General features: G+C 43.6%; 1 protein-coding gene across 1 annotated transcript in view; it reads left to right on the forward strand.

The window, feature by feature from the left end:
- Nucleotides 1-14,510: 14,510 nt before the first annotated feature.
- The window catches only part of DIP2B (DIP2 disco-interacting protein 2 homolog B (Drosophila)), a 38,654-nt gene continuing 37,635 nt past the window's right edge, over nucleotides 14,511-15,529 (forward strand). Inside the window, exon 1 of the mRNA XM_009994068.1 lies at nucleotides 14,511-14,577. The gene's annotated coding sequence lies outside the window, so the exon portion shown is untranslated. The remainder of the gene's footprint in view (nucleotides 14,578-15,529) is intronic.

Genomic DNA, 15,529 nt, shown 5'->3' on the forward strand with positions numbered 1-15,529 from the left:
CCCTCTGCAGTGCTTAGCTTGCTTTTTCAGATGATGCTTTTGTTAAGTTTTGTGTTGTTTGTTTTTTTATTTTATTTTATTTTGTTGGTTTGGACCTTTTCTGGATATTTTAGAGTTGTATATTCTTAAATTCAGCTCTGTCTGTGCCTAGAGGGAAATGAGCTAGCACATAAGGGTTTTTGCTGCAACAACCAGAGAGTTCAAAGTCTTGGGATTCTGTTTTAGATTAATAAATTGGAAGGGCTACGTGGTTTTTTGCATACTAATAAAAACAGGATAATACTTTTAGAATTAAGTGCTAGTGGGGAATAAAGCAATAAAGATTAGCTTGTTGTTTGAAGTCATTCTGCTTACACCTTTGAGGGAGGTTGGCTATTGCTAAGAGAACTTCAGTCACCTTTGCTTTACATTTATTGCAGAGTGAAAAATTACAATATGATCTCACGCTCATTAAAATTAAGTAATTGATGTCATCATTCAATTAAAAGAATTTTTGGGAGCTTTTGGCAAGTCATTCCAGGTTACTATTAAGACCTGACCAACCAGGCATCCTTATATTGGGAATGGGCGATAGTTCTCTGTTAAGTAAGTGAAAGATAAGGAAACATCCCAACAAAATACCTCATTAGTGAAACCAACCAACCCTAGCGTGTTGAAAGGCAATGCTACCAGTGTTCCTCTCCCCTGAGATTTCTGCCATGAGGTTACTTACAGTGAAAGCAAAATTCTGAAGTAAAATTGAGTGTATTCCTCTTGGTGAGCTTGTTTCTCCAGGTACTCTCCAGGTTCTCTCAGCTCACAGATGAGAGCTCTGGGTAAGCAGATGCATCAAAAGTGGGACTTAGAAGGGAATGATTCTAAATTTATCTCCAGCACAAGTTTTTTCTCATCATGCTAAATGTAACTGTAAGGCCAGAGCAGTATTGAGAACCTTTTGTCTCTGCTTTTCATTAGCTGGCATTACAACAATCAACTGTTGTTACCAGTTTACTGTGAATACATTTTGCTGGTTGTGGTGTTTTCAGACAGCTTGCAGCTCCCAACCTGGGCATCTGTAGCTTGGGTTTTTTTCTATTCTATTCATCATTTCATCAAGGCATCACTGCAAGAAATCTTTCATCTCTAGCTCTGGGCTATATAGAACTTGAGTGGCAAAGGAGACGTGTGTTTTTGTGCTGGCTTCATCATTTTCAGAATATTAATATTTAATTTAGGCTTTTTAAAGCTTTTAGCAGATTTGTCAGGCTTTCTTCCCTGTGGTAGTGTATGTGAGGACAACTTGAGAGAGAATTCTGATTAACTTACAATATGGAAAGTGGTTTTATTTATTTTGAGTTATGACTGAAATACTTTTTAAGAAGCTCATCCTGTTCTGTAAGTAACTTTGCCATAAACTTAACCATAAAATAGATCCAGCAGCTTTTCCTTTTCCCCAGCTAGAGCCCAGCCAAGCAAATAATGGATCACATCCAAGCAATACTTCTTTTTGCCCATAAAGTCCAGTCTGTGTTGTCCCTCTCTAGTGCAAAATCTCAGCATGATTTTGCCATGGCAGAAACCAGTCCTGCCCTCAGCCCTGATGCTGGTGCTGCTTCCATGCAGGCAGTGCCAGCACAGGTGCTGTGGTGACAAGGAAGTGTTCAACTTTCACATAGTGAGGGCTGAAATGTGGTTATTTAGGCTGCTATTCTTTGTTTAGAAGCTTATAGAAATGGTATTTCATCACTTTTGCCCCGTTTTTATGATCAATTTACTCTTGGAGAGGTGGTGCCTTGTTAGTGCAAATACACCGTGGCGTTTTTACCTGTTACTTGTGCAACCTGGGCTGTTGGGAGGTGTCCCTGCTTTTGCAGGGGCTTTGGAACTAGATGGTTTTCTAGGTCCCTTCCAACCCGAACCGTTCTATGATTCTATGATAAAATGTCTCCTCTTCCAAATTCAAGGTATTTTATTCAAGGGAAGAGCCCAGGATGTGAGGGCAGATCAGGTGCAGGTAGGTTGCCTTTCAGTGCATGAGATAATTCAGCCTGAAAGTAATTTGGGACCAGTTTAGAGATGGATTGGTTTTTCCCCTCTGATGTGCAGCTGCCTCTTGTGTCCCAGCTCCTGCCTGGCTGAGGAATCGATTGGGGCTGTGCAGGAGCTGGTGCTGATCCCCTGGCAGCCCTCAGACCCCTGACCTGGTCCCACTGGAGCCTCCTGAAACCTGGGGTTTGTGATTCAGGATGGGAACAACAAAGGGGAAACGCAGAGGCCGTTTTTGCTTACCAGTTAATGTTTCTCTCCAGTTGGCCAGTGTTAGCTGGGTCAGTCCATCTGTTGTTTAAAAGAACTTGTTTACAGCTCACTCAGTTTCTTTTAGTGCTTCAATGCTGAATTTACCAACAGGAGTTTTTCAGTTACCTGCTGGAAGCATTTCCAGGGGAACATGTTTGTTTTTCTTCCCTTTTTATTATAAACAAAGCACAATGAGTTTATTCCCCCTGTATCAGATGTCCCTGGCCTTCATGGGAACAGAGTGCAGAGGCCTCAAAAATCAAGCACAACGATTTGTAGTTGTGTTTAGGTGTTTGCTTACCCAGCAAAGCAGTATTTGCTTGCTGTTGGGATATGCCAGGTGCCAAAAGTAAAAACGTTCCCTTTTTCATGGCTGCTCAGCTCGTGTGTGTGGAGTTAAGGGCTGAGTCAGCAGGACAAGTGTCATACGGGTTGTGTTGGGGCCAGTCCCTGTTTTGCAGCCCTGTAACGTGGGGACAGTGTTGTTGGAACCCGCCCAATTCGTTCTTCCTGGGGCTCCTGTCAGTGAGATGATTGAGTTTTCATCTGCCTGGTGGTGGTGGCTTTGCTTTTCCTGAAGGGAATGACTTTGGTGTGTGGATCAGGCTAAGGAAGAGCCCGAATGCTGCTGCGGGAAGAGCTACCCTCTCCAAGGGGCTGTCATTCCCTGAGCAGCTCCATGAACCACTGGCCCAGGTGGGCCAGGACTGGGGAGGAATTCAGATGAGATGTTTTCTCAACCTCCCCAGCTGGACCACTGCAGAGATTGGAGTTATTGTTCCATCACAGCAGCGATTATCCCGAGCTTTGTGTCATCCTCTGTTCTTTGTTCCATCGAGGGCCTCGGTTCCCCACGCGCTGGGAATTTCAAGCAAGGTGTTTTGCAGTCATTTGTTGTGGTTCCTCCACTGTTACTTCCGGCTTTGTTTTTCACTCGTGAAAAATTGAGACGTTTTCTCATGTAGAGTTTGATCATGTGAATGTTTGACAAGTACATGTGGGCTCAGAAGCAGCTTTTTAACAAGGTTGCGCTGACAAATGTTGTAAATAAACACACAGTATTTTGGAAGCATATTTTATTATCAATAATTCCTGTATTAATTTGCTGTCAAAGAATTAAATTTTCATACTAAATCACATTGTAACTGCACTGTGTTATTATTTTTGTAAGGGCTTTTGTTCATTTTGTTTGCGTTCTTTTTCTCTTGTCAAGTTGCTGACTATGTGCTCTTAGGTAATCCTACTGATTTCTACACACTTCCTTCCCTCTACAAGTAAGACATTTGAGAATCCAGTTTATTTAAATTGGAAAAGGAGATGTTGCACCCTCAGAGAGGCCACAGTAGGAAAATTCACTCTAAGTAGTAATTGTGGCTTTGGAGATAGCTTGTTGAATAAGGTATTTCTTACTTTTAAGCCTCTTTGTTTAGGTTCAATATGTCAGTGTAGAAAGGATAATTTTCCTCACAGTTTAGTGAAAATAAATTATGAAGGTGGTGACATATTGATGCAAGGCAAGAAGAATCCACGTATTGGGGTCTTGCTGTTTTGGAACAAAGAGATACCTGCCTGGTATTGAGACATCCTGCATAATGAGGCCAGCAAATTGAGGTCGACCATTCCTTCTCTTGACAATAATAGCATGTTTTTTCTGCTTAAAGGCAAGGCAGAGCGAGGGCCACTTCTGCCAAAACTGGAATGCTGTTTTCTTTCAAGAGCTGTTAATGAGGAGGAATGGCTGTGCTGGGAGAGGTGTGGATTTTTCCATGGGAGTAGCAAAGTTCAGTAGCTTTGTGGTGGATTTGCAGCGTGCAGCTGGGTTGTTGAGCTGTGCTCTGAGGGTTCTCATGGTTGCTGCTGCTCTGGTACTTTTTGCCCATTATTTTGATCTTCCAGGTAGCTGAAAGGCTTTCACTTAGGGAGGATCTTGCCACATCCTGCTACCTAGCCTCAAAACAAAGTGCTGCTGCAGCAGACTTTGACTCCTCTTTAGCATGCTGAAAGAGCCCCGAACAGAAGTCGTTCCTTGCATGATCTTTCTTGTAAAGAGCATTGCAGCTGACAGAATAATGGGTTTTCTGAGGCTTGCTGGTCACATGCCAACATGGTTTCCTTAGCAGTGACATTCCTCAAGAAGCCATGGTTGCTGATGTAAACAGAACTGAAAGCTGAACACAGCCCGTACTGAGCTCGCAGCCCAAGATCTGCTGCTTGTGTCATCCTGTACAGTGCATTTTTCTTCTGCTCTTTCTATTTAAATCTGGTTTCCCAAGCTTGTAACCAGCTTGAATGGGTCATACTCTTCAGTCCAGAAAAGATGGCCTGGTCTCTCCTGAAGGAGCCTGTAGAGGCTCCTGTGCAGCAAGGATTGCTCCGTGGGGCAGCCTCCCATTCACCTGAATTTAACTTTGATTTTGTAGCACTGTGTTTGGGATGGTGCTGGGGTTATTTTAAACTACTGTGTGCAGAGCAGATTTAAGGTTATTTAACAAGGTCCCTGGGTTCCCACTAGTCAGGCTGAAATGAACAGCAAAACCAGTAACAGTTTTGAAGGTGCTCCGTGAGTCTGCCTCCTGTCTTTTTGTCAGGTACGCTCTGGAATTTGGTGGGAGTTTCCTCCAGTCAAATTACTGGTGTTACTCACTAATTTGAGGCTGAGTAAAAGATTAATAATTGTATTGCTTTAACTATAAGTAGGGGAATCCTACCATGGTGACTAATACGTTTTAATAGTACTTATTCTGGAGTAAGCTTGCTCACGCTGTAAAATGACTGTGGTTGGTGGTTCAGATTTCAGTGCTTTGGGAAAAAAAAAAACCACTTTTTTTTTTTTCTCTCTGGAGCAATCTTCATTTTCCTTGCTGCTTTTTTTTCCCCGTGGAATGGGAGTGACATCCTTACGAATCCAGACTTGGCACTTCCTCTTTGGAAAAGGCAAGGTGGGAGGCGTGTGGGAAAACCTGTCGTGATAGATGCCCCCCCTTTTTAGGTTTGAAAAAGTCATTGTTGCCATTGATTTTTAATTTTTGGGGTTTTTTTGGGGAGTGATCCTTTTAAGTGCTGATACTTTCATCAAGATACCTATCTTTGTTTCATCATGAATAGTCATCGAGCTAATAGCACTAGGATTTGGAATAGCATTTTCCCATCTGGAAACACGTAATTATTGTGCTCCTGTGCAGCTCCACACACTTCCCAGCTTAGTGCTCTGTGTTCAGGAAAGGTCAGAGTTGCATTTCCATACCTGAAAGCGAGAAGCACCCTGTTTGATCAATAGATAGGGGAGTAATTGTTCTTCTTTCTTCTCCCATCCTGGCATCTTATTCAAGAATCTAGAATTTAATTACAAAAAGTAACTTCGGGTACAGTTGGACTGACTTGTGTTGTGCATTCAAACTGCTTTTTGGGATGGCTTGGCAAGGGGTTGCTCTGGGGTCAGATTTGGAGGAGAATTATCAGCAAGGAGTACCTGTGGCAGTTTGGCTTCTGCCAGAAAAAATGAAGCCTGTTTTGAAGAGAATGACTAAATATTGGCATCCAGGAGCCGTGATGGGGCTGGAGCTGCACACAGGATCAAACCCCACAGGGACCTCTGTTTGAATCTCATCCCAGGCAGATCCACTCTGGGAATATTCTGACGTTTTTGTATGGCCACCTTGGCTGCTGAAGAAAAGGCTGCAAAAGTATGATCAGGTTTTTGCCAGAGAGCTGAGAACAGCTCCAGCAAAGGCCCTGGAAGTGAGGGTGCAGAATAAACACCAGGGACTGTCTGGTTTTGTTGAGTCCCTCAGGCTGGGACCTGTGATGGGTGAAACCTCCCTAGATCTGCCTGGGATCAGTCCCCAGAACTCCCAGCCTGGACTCCCTGGGTGGTGTTCCCTGCAGTTTATGGTAAACCCAAGGGAAGGGGTCATTTTGCCTCTGAATTGTGGGTGGCTACCTGTGTGAGCCTGCAGTGTTCTGCTGCAGGAACCTGAGCTCTCCTTGGTCACTTGCTGCTGTCTCTTGAGTTTTATTCCTGTGCCAAGAACAGGTTTGATTGGGAAAATCATCCGTCCACGCCAGTTTGTCTGGTGGAGAAAGTGCAAACTGTTTAGAACGGGCAGAGTTGATGTGTGTGTCATCTGGAGCTGGGCTGGATGGGCAACTCCCAGGAGAAGGTTATCACCACTCGCTGGGCTAATAATTCAGTTTCTACCTTCAGGAAGGCAGTGGTGTTCCTACCTCCTGAACAACTGCTGAATCACTGGGTTCTTAGTCTGGCGCAAAGTTTAGTCATTTCCTGGGAAACTTTTGGTTTCAGTCTGGTGGTGAAGGGCTTAAATAGCTGAGAATTTCTGCTAGTGTCTGTGAGCAGGAGGTTAGTCAGAAAGGAGTGTTATCAGGGCAGAATTGCTTCATTTGGGGTTATTTAATTGTGAGTTGTCTTGCTTTACTCATCTCCAGCTGCTGCTGGTGTACGTGTGTGACACTTTCTGTCTCTCCTTATACACTGTTCTGATGCAGGACTGGAATTATAAACACTGTTAAGTGCCCCTACATCTAAACTCACGTTCTTCTCATTGACTGTGTAATAAAAATAAATGAAAACCTTTCTCCTGAATAGATTTTGTAAAATTCTCTTTGTGACAAAGCCTTGGTTTGGTGCCCTTTGTAGCATTCAGAATGGAAGTTGCATTTTTTCCCCGTGACAAGTTTATTTAAAAAAAAAAAAGTCTATTTAAAAGATACTTTTTTTTCTTCCCAGGATGGGGTTACATGCAAGATTTATTATTTGTATGTGGGATTAAGCTATTTATGTGCATGTGCTGGTTTTATGGGTAACATGTAAAATTTATATGACTGCACTTTGCAGCATAATATCTTGTGGAAAGTAAACTCCAGTGACTGTATTTTGCAGGTGTTAGTTAGAGGCAGGGAACAGAGCCTGTGTTTAGTGGGGTTATCAGGGCTAACAAAACGTAGTGATAGTTTTAAGGGGTTATCTTGAAGAGTTTTTATAACTTTTTCAAAAAGTTTAGGCTTATGTGGGGAAGAAAAGAACAGTTTCCCACAACCTCTTTGCCTTTTGTCAAGGTAGATGTGACCCGCGTGTGATTTGAGCTGTGGGTGTCCAAGTACTTGGTGGATCCTTTTGTAAACCACTCACAGCCACGTGTAGGAATGTTCTCATTTCTGCTGGGATGAGAGGCATCAACAGCGTCTCTGAGAGGCTCTTCTTTCCAGGACTTTGCTTCCAAGCACCTTTCAGTGCCTTTGAGGACTTGTTTTGCTGACCCTGGGAAGTGCCATTTGGCCCTCGTGAGAATGAGAAGTTACCATAGGTTGTCTTTATGGGGAAGGAAAAGTCTTCAGCTGAAGTTGGTCTGGTGACACCTCCTCTTCCTTGGTCACCCCCTGCTCACACACACAAAGCTGAGCTCTGTCAGCTCACCCAGTTTGCTGCATCACATCTGGCATCTGCAATTACTGCCCGTAACACACGGGCCCAGAGGGGTCAGTCGAGGACAGGGGATCATCTGGAACTCTGAAATGCTGCTGTAAGGAAAGGGATTCTTCAGCATCATTCAGTAGTTGGATTTATTATTTAAAGGTAAAACAACAAAAGCAATAAAAAGACTTCAGGCACATGGTTAGTGACTTGTGGTGAAGTTCACCTTGTGACCTGAAATGACACAGAGCCAGCCCTCTGCAGCTTGGCAGTGCCCCTGGATGCAGGGAAGGCCATGCCACAAAGACCTAACCTTCAGCTGCATTCTTTTGAAGTGATAAATGTGGAGATTAGAACGGTTTGAATTTGGTGAAGCAACATTTGTAAGCTTTTAGAAAAGATTTTTGAAGCTGTGGAACAGAGTCCCCACAGTGCTGGAGCCAAGTGGACTTGTACTGTGTATATAAATTAATCTGGACCTGATCTGTCTGTGAAACTTCTAGTACTGAAACTGTAGCAGTATAATAATGCTTGTGCTTAACAAACACAGCTTTGTAAGTCTTGCTGGTTTTTTCAGTGGCCTATTCATGTTCTTAATGGGAATAGAATGGTGCTGTTACAGGGAAACTGCAAAGCACAAACCTGTTCTGTTTGGTTTTCTTACTGTTTGGTTTTGGGGTTTATTTGGAGGGGATGACATATGGGGTGAGTAAGGCTTTTATTTCTTTCAAGAAAGTAGTGGCTTTTTTTCTGGAAGACTGTGTAGTTTGCAAACCTTGGTATTGTCATCAAGGAGGAAACCTGATATACAGCTTCACCAGAAGGAAGGAGGAGGGAATCTTTGAAGCTGCATCATCATTTGGCCTCAAACAGAAAGAGGCAATTGTCTAAACTTGTTTCAAACATAGTTTTTGTGCTGAAGTTATAGCCAAAGAGTGTTGGGAGGGCAAGACCATTTAACAGGTATAGTCTGTTGGAAAATGCAACCTTAGAAGAAGGGTTTAAGTGTGTCTCGTGTGTTGCTGAAGCCTGGGATTGAGGTTGTCCAAGCTTTAAGCCTTGGTAGAACCATCAGGGGTGGGGGTGTCCAGAAGTTGCTGGGAAATGGAGGAGAAAAGATATGTAGCTGCAAAATAACTGAGTGGTGACAGCAGTTCTTCCTGAAGTGTTGAACTGATTGGTTTGATACCTGTTTTCTGCCTCAGCCATACCTGAGACAGTCTCAAGTGCTGAAGTGCAAACCTGACTCATTTTGGGCTTCCCAGACGTGCCACCCAACACACTTGAGACACCTTATCTGGAAGTGGCAGCAGCAAAAGAGCATGATGATTTTTTTCAGCTACATTTGTGGGTTTCAGCATCTCCAGTCTGGTATCTTCCCTGGTCAAGGACAGGAAATCCAAAAATCAAGCTCTGCAGAATCAGGCTTTCTGTTGTATTCTTGCAGTGAGCTGGAGATGATAAAACTACAGGGAGACATTGCCTGTCATGTGTGCCTGGGGATCAAGCAGGGCAGGAGGCAAGGAAGGCAGAGTCATCAAGGTCGTTTATAGGGGTGAGACCTGGAAAGCAGATGCAGTGGTGATAATGGAATTTATTTCCTTATTTTTGTTATTATCTTGTTACAGTATTTGCTGTTAAATAAAGAGAGTAGCTATCTGTGTTTTGGGGTAATTTCCAGGATTCTCTGTTCTCATAAACTGCTAGAAACTGACTTTTTTTTTTTAAAGCATACAAGTATTTTTTAACAATGCAAACAAACTGCTTTCAGATTTGAATCTTTTGCTTGATACAGTCAAGTGTTTGGAGGCTTTGTTGGGGAGATGCTGTGCACTACGTGATCATTTTCCTTAATTTCTCCACTGTAGTAATTATGGTTTTGTTAGACAGTAAATGATTCAGTGTTCTCATTCCATGGGGGGAAGGGGAGCAAGGATGTTGAAAGAGGAGTATTGTCTGAGCGTAGCAGGATTAGCTGGTGTTACCACCTTGCACTGATTGAGCACCAGTGTGGAATAGATCATCAACTCTTAATTGCTGAAAAGCAGCCTGGCGTCACAGGGTGGTGAGGCTCCTGGAGCTTCAGGCTTCTCTCTTGCATGATTTGAATAGAGGTGGAACATCCAGGCTGATCACTTGGGGTTCACTGGGCTTCTCTCTGCCCTGGCAAAGCCCAAACCTCTGCTTCTCTCAGTGTTGAGCTCATCTTTTCTCTTGCACTACCAAGGGTCAGAACATCCAGACTGGATTTGCATGGTGAGGATCAGGTCTGATTTCCTCTCAAGAAGTTGGGAGAACCATACTTTTTGCATTTTCCTAGGGAATTCTGTTTCTCAAATGTTCACTTGTTTCATCACAAACCAGCAGGATTCATCATGGAGGTGTCTGCAGTCAGGATTATTGCCCAGGCATTCCAAGTGAGGAAAAAGTGTTGAACCTGTCTTGTTTCTGCTGCAAACCATAAATAAAGAGTTATTTCCTACTCTGAACTCACTGAAGGGCAACTGTTGAGTATTTGCAAGGCCCACTGTGTCTTGAAAAGTAAGATTTCTTTAACTTCTTCCCTTAAAATTGTCAGAAGAACGAACAGATGAAATGAGGGGAGGAGAGGGTTGAAGGAGGGGAACAGTGCAGTGATGGATGGTGAGATGAGGGATTACTGGAGCAATGCAGTCCCAGAGCTGCTCTCCTGCCACAGAACCTGTTCTTGGAAGCTCTCAGGGGCTGGTCCAGCAGATGCTCTGCAGATGAACAGAACTGAGCTGGTGGCTCCACAGGAGAAAATTTCTCATGCGTTGGGATGAGTTAACCTTTGTGAGTAGTGCAGGAGGTGGCAGAGCTTTGCAGGGCTTGGGATGGAAAACCTGAGAGTCTGGGGAGCAGAGGGAGGCACCCAGAGTGGGGCTGATGGAGTGGATTCTCAGGGTGGTGGTGGGCTGTGTTTTCTCTCTCTCTCCCAGTACTGCTTATCTGGAGAAGGTGAAGACAAAGAATCATAGAATCATCCAGGTTGGAAGGGACCTTGAAGATCATCAAGCCCATCCATAGCCTAAATCCCCCTACCATAACCTAGTTTACCCGTTCAGTGCTTAAATCATGTCACAAAGCACAGTATCTAAATTTCTTTTAAACACTTCCAGGGATGGTGACTCCGTCACTGGGCCTGAGCTGGTGGCTCCTGTCACTGCAGCTGAGCTGTCGAGGATGGAGAACCTGTTCCCCCTGCATCAGCAACTTCACTCACTCTCTTGCGTCCTGTTTTTAAAACAAAACAAAACAAAACCACCATAAAAAATCCCCCAAAGACTCCTCGAGACACTAGGGAAGATCACAATAAACAAGAGTCCAGTGGTTGCAGATGGAGAGAAGGGTCTTGGCTGGATAGAAACTGAAGCTTTGCTTTCTTCTGACAAGAATCCTTCCCGGGGCCTCCTAGGCCTGTGGAGACAGAGCCACAACTGGCTCAGGATATAGATAAACTACAACTGAACAGAAACAGTTGTAGCTGGGAGAGGGCCAAAAGAATGTCTCAGCAGTAAGTGTTTTTGTTTGTCATTTCTTTCCTAGGAATGAACAAACACCAGCACCATTTTAAAGCTAAATTGTCAGCTCTCATTTGTTTTGCTAATGCTTGCTTTGTAGTGCTGTGTCTTGCATCTCTGCAGAGAGGGGTTGTGGTTCTTGGTGGTTTTTGCAGCTAGCTGGGAGGATTTAGCACACCAAGTGTCACAGAGTGTTGAATTTATGGAAGTGGGGCTGATGATTTACCAGTTACATGTAGTAGGAGTGAATGGTTCTTGAGATTGGAGTCCTATTGTCTTGGTTCTCTTCCTGTTGCTGTAATTTATTATATTCAGGGAGGAAGTCTGCCTTTCTGGTCAGGTCTGGCCATTGCCATTTCCTGTAGATCAGCAGAAAGGGAATAGAGTGAAAGAAAAGTTCCCTCTTAGTGGATCTTTGGTTTCTGTCTCAGTTGATTGGTACCAAATCTGGGCTATGCATGACCAGAGAGAAGAGGCTTTATACAATAAATTGGTTCAACTTGTGCAGCCTGTTACAGGGACACTTGGTTCCAAGACTTGAGATGACAATTTGGGCTGAACTCCTGTGGTTGTGGTCACTGGATCATGGTTTTATTGGGAAGACTTGACACCTGTCACCTCTGCCTCCACACAAGGGTTCTTCTCCTGAGAGTCTTAGTCCCTTTGTCTTGCTGGAGTTTCATTTCAGTTAATTGGATTCTGTTTCTACCATGGGTTGTTTCCTCAAATAAAGAACTCTTGATTATCTGTTTATTCCAATGTTTTCTGTCCTTGCTGTCCTTCAGCAGGGCTAGTCCAAAAATGTGTTACTGTTTCTAATCCTGTAGGCAGGTGCTTGAGACTGTCAACCTGTTTGTCAAAATAATGGTTGATTTTTATTTTAGTTTTTTTAACAAACTCTACTTGGAAATTCAGCAGACACAACTGGGAAGTCACAGTGCTGCAGGCAAGTTCCAGGAATTTATCACCCTTATTTCAGTTTTGTGAATTTTGCAAGTTGGAACTGTCCTGCTCTTGCCAAATAACATTAGGCTTGTTATTTTTTGTTGGCTGATGCTCAGGGAATCCTTTTTTCAAGCAATAATATAGATGATCTGGAGCCTGTGGTCGTTAAGGTTGCAAAGAGTGTTTTGGCCTGAGTTGCCTGCTTGTTTTTCAGCAATCTCACCTCAACCTCAGGTTGCCAAATGTGAATCTGTGAAGGATCTGGCACATTCCTGTGAGGATAGGTTTGTTTTATTGGTAGGATGTTGGTGTGGAGCAAGTGATTAGAGAGAATTCTTTGCCTCCCAGTGCGTAAAGCAGAATGTGATGCTACTTGTAGTTAAACTGAGTGTGTTGGTGTTTGCTTCTTAGGAATTCCAGCAACTCTCTGTGGCAAATGTTTCATTCTATGTAGCATGTAACCACCAGTGTCAAGAGTCCAATTAAATCGTGTGGAGAAATTAATCACCAAATAACAAGCTACAAGCAGATCCATGGGTTGGCTTCTCAGGAGGAATCCCTCCCCTTTCTGAGCAGGTTTGTTTCTCCTGGAGTGGCAGGTAGAGAAAGGAACAAAAAGTGGGGGATTCAAACTGCCTCTGAACATGGAGAGGCAGATCTTGGAAGAGCTGGTGCATTTTGGAGCTCCTATAATCGATCAAAACATTATCCTTTTGGCATATGTTTTGGGTGTAGCTCTTTCTTGGAGGGGTGATTTTCTGACTCTGGCAGGATCCCTTCCTTGTGCACCGGATTAGTGGAACTGTGTTGCAGGCAGGCATTCAAATTACTGCTTTGCTTGGCATTTCAGGGCTTCGTGGACATTCTAATTTTCAGTTGCTGGGTTTGTTTGGACGTGTCGGGGCCTGACTCAAACATAGTGTGAGAGGAGGGAGATAAAACTGTGTTTGCAGATGCAGAGCAGAGCAAGTACCCGTTGCAGCTCCTAAGCTCCTCGTGCAGGCATTCCAGGTGACAAGGACATTTGACTGTGCTGCAAAATCTCCTTTGTAACCAAAATGGCCAGTTAGCTGGAATGTTTTAGCAGAGTTGCTGGTCGTGTTGGGAGGCTTAGAGCCTAAACCCTTTAATCACCTTTTCTGATGTGGTCCAGATCAGGCTGGAGTGTCTGGCAGGAGGATGCAGAAGGCGGCAAGTGCCGCGGCTGGTGCTGCTCAGTGTCTAATGCTCTGTTGCCTTCAATAGTCACAGCAGAGGAAACGTGCTCTTTGCCATCACTAGTTTTCTTGTGGTCATACAAATATGGGATTAATTTTAGCTGGAGAAGTAAATACCAAATAGTTCTGTTTTCTTATGACTGTGTGTTTGATCGCTTCCAATCTTCCGGCCCCCAGAGATAAGAGGTTACAAGGGCAGGTCAGGCGACCAAAGGCTTGAAATGCTGCAGGGCTTTTTGTTTAAATCCCTTCAAGGTCTCAGACTTTCTTGTGGTTCTGATGTCATGTAAGAAATTAAGACAAAAGACAGATGGTCCATCTCCAGGATCAGACAGATTAGTTTTTTAAAAAAGGGAAAAGTTTACTGATACTTATTCTCTTCTGGAGTTCTTCTGTGGAGCTCAAGCATCTTCTGCCTGATTCTACCAGTAGGCAACAGTGGAATTACAGCTACTGCCAGGTGAAAAAAAACCCAACCCAATAACCATAACCCTTGCTTACTTTCACTAAATATCAAATAAACTTGTTTAAGTCTGATTTTCTGGATCACAGGGTGTGCTTGTTGGGCAGCAGCCGAGAACCTGACTCTGTTCATCCTTGCCTCAGTTTTCAGAGGTGCCCTAAACAGCTTCTGCAGTGAGCTCACTTTATTTGCTAAAAGCTGTTCTCAATTTGATTAGTTTAAGACAAGGCTTTGAATTTGCACTTTCCCTTTGCCCTGTTGTTTGGGAATGATTCCATTTTGTTAGCCTGGGTTGGCTTTGTGGTTGCAGAATATTTTCATGCACTCCTGAGTTTCCCTATTTAGGTTTTCATGGCTTTGATATTCCATTAGATAGCTGTTCTGATTCAAATTATTGCATTTAAATAGTGTGTAGTTTGTATCTCTGGTCCCAAGGGAAAGTACAGAAGTTCTGCAATATGAAGGCTTTGAAATCATAATGTACTCACATTTATTTGGTTTCAGGTTTTCTTCAGCAAGTGCTTTGTTCTGCTCAGGTTAAAACCTTCCTGTCAGTGAAAAGAAAAGCAAACAGACCTCAAATTGAAAAGTGAGGATATGGTTAAATGAGTTTTCTTTCCTTCATTTCAGGGGACATCACACAGAAGGGGTATGAGAAGAAGAGAGCAAAGCTTCTGGCTCCATATGTCCCACAAACCCAAGGTAGGTTCTGGTTTCTGCTGGCCTAAGGATTTTGCAAGGCCTGGACGTGGCAGGGCTGTGGAGGGGGAGCACTGAGGTTTCCTTTGCCAACTCTGAACTGTTCTGTTTTCTGTGTGTCTCCTTAGCTATCTAATAATTACACTTTGGAGGTCACATGGATGCCACGAAGTTGTGGGCAACATTTTGCCTTCTAGTTCCCCTGTTCTTACCAAACTCCAGGGGTTCCTGGTAGTTCCAGAGCTGGTTGGTGGGTCTCTGTGTAATTCAACACTTTGTGTGCCCTTGCTGTATCTCCAACATACATAATACAAGGTATCCTACTCTTGTCAGCTGAGAACTCAAGGGCTTTGAATCACTTGTAGTGTGTGTTCCTCAGGAATCAGTCTTTAAACCTTCTTAAAAATGGCTTAACTGCAGAGTCTGTTCTGCATCCTTCCTGCAGCCATCTTAATTCCCTGTTGGAGAAACATTAATTCTTGGCATTGCTGGGTTTGTTTTACCAGAGTAGCTGAATTCAGGCTCTTCGTTTATATCTGTTTCTTTCGGTTCAGAGATCCTTAGCAGTAGAGCTGATTGTGTGGAGGATAATTATATATCACTGTAATCTGAAGGACATGCTGAAAGTATGCCTGGTAATTATTGTGGGGATGCTTACCCAAAATAATTGCACTGCTGATACACTGAGATGCTCAGCCATTAAAACCTGGTGTGTCTGGGGAGTGAATGGGCATGACAGGCAGTCATGACTGGACTTACTGTAATTTACTGGGACTGAACTACTGCCAAAAAAATTTGTAAAGAATGAAGGCTAAAAGTGCGTTTATTGACTGTCAGCACCACATCCGCTGGGGAGGGAGGGTGCAGGGCTTTTTCTGTTGAAATCACAGCAGTTCACTTCATGCTTGTGGAGCATAAGAGGCCTCTGCCCCTCTCCTCTGGTCACTTCTGGAGC

The sequence above is a fragment of the Chaetura pelagica genome, unplaced genomic scaffold (assembly GCF_000747805.2).
Source record: "Chaetura pelagica isolate M959 unplaced genomic scaffold, ChaPel_1.0 scaffold743, whole genome shotgun sequence".
NCBI lineage: Eukaryota > Metazoa > Chordata > Aves > Apodiformes > Apodidae > Chaetura > Chaetura pelagica.